This window comes from Otolemur garnettii, unplaced genomic scaffold, assembly GCF_000181295.1.
Source record: "Otolemur garnettii isolate 467f Iridium unplaced genomic scaffold, OtoGar3 scaffold00065, whole genome shotgun sequence".
Taxonomy (NCBI): Eukaryota; Metazoa; Chordata; class Mammalia; order Primates; family Galagidae; genus Otolemur; species Otolemur garnettii.
This window is the reverse complement of record NW_003852460.1, coordinates 674,970-676,536: the sequence shown is the minus strand read 5'-3', so window position 1 is coordinate 676,536 and position 1,567 is coordinate 674,970.

Below are 1,567 nucleotides of genomic sequence, written 5' to 3'. Positions count from 1 at the left end.
AGGAAGGAAGGGAAGGGAGGGAGGGAGAAAGGGAGGAAGAAAGGGGAGGAAGGGAGGTAAGGAGAGAGGAAGGAAGGAAAGGAAGGGAGGGAGGGAGAAGAGAAAGAAAGGAAGGGAGGGAGGGAAAGAGAGAAAGAGAAAGAAGGAAAGAAAGAAAGAGAAGAAAGATGAAAAAGAAAGAAAGAAAGAAAGAAAAGAAAAGAGAGAAAGAAAGAAAGAAGTGAAGGAAGAGAGAAAGAGAAAACACAGGAAACGTAATTAGTATAGAATTTGTGCATTTTTACAGCGTATAATAACTTACAAAAGGATACAGGAGAATTTTTTTTTTAATTTTTAGTAAAACTTTGTATGTATTTAAAACGCTGGGACCCCTACTACAATCATGGTGGTCTGGGTCTTTACTTTTCCATTGTAAAACCCGGCCCTGGAGAGCCCAGATGCATCTCCAGGACCTGAGGATGAGCACAGTATGTTTGCAGGAGACCAACCCGAGGCCTTCACAAACCTCAGCCTGGAGTCATTTGTCCCAAAGCTTGTTCTTCCCTGCTGGCAGGAGGTCAGGACTGTTTTTCGGATCACCAGCTTCTTTCATTCAAGGATTCTGTTCTTCCATATAAAATGCTCCCCCACAAGCTGCAGAACAAGCCCCCAGAGATCAAAGATGGCACCTGCCACCCCTGTGAGTTCCTGGGAGCATCAGGAGGGCTGGGCTGGTGCAGATGCCTCATCTCTGCCTGACACGTGTACCTGGGAGATCATCCCGGTGGTCAGTGGGAAACCTCGGGGTCTCTCACAGACACACAGAAAACAAGGGTGGAGATGCGTAAACATGTGTGTTCCCTGCTGCCAGGAAGCTTTGTCCCCACAGATAGACGTTCACGGGATCCTCTTCCAGCGGATGAAATCTCCCCTCTGCTTTGGGATCCTTTATAGAAAAGGAAGAAGTGGCAGCCAGCAGCAGGATTGGCGTGCCTCCCAGCTGTTCTTTAAAAGCTGTGCCATGCAAGGTGCCCAAGAGAGAGACGCTGATAACATCTGGCTTCCCCAAAGCTGAGCAGATGTCCCTGGAGGCAGCGTGCTCTCTGGAACCTCCTCCAAATTCACGTCCACCTGAAAGCATTCCAAATGAGACCTATTTGGAAACAGGGTCTCTGCAGATTAATTAGTAAGGTATCTAGAGATGAGATCATCCTGGATTGGGGAGGGCCCTAAACCCAGTGACAGGTGTCCTCCTAAGAGACAGCAGAGGAGAAGCCACGTGGAGATGGAAGCAGAGACTGGAGTGAGGTGGCCACAAGCTCAGGGATGCCTGGGGCCCCCAGGAGCTGGGAGAGGCAGGAAGCAGCTGGATGCAATTGTGATGGGTTGAATGGTGACCCCCAAATATGTATATCCATATCCTATCACTTAGAGCATATGAACAGAACTCAATTTGGCAATAGGGTCTGTGCAGATGTAACTGGTGAGGCATCTCAAGATGAGACCATCCTGGATTAGGGAGGGCCCCAAACCCAGTGACAGGTGTCCTCCTAAGACAGCAGAGGAGACACAGATATGGAGGAGAAGC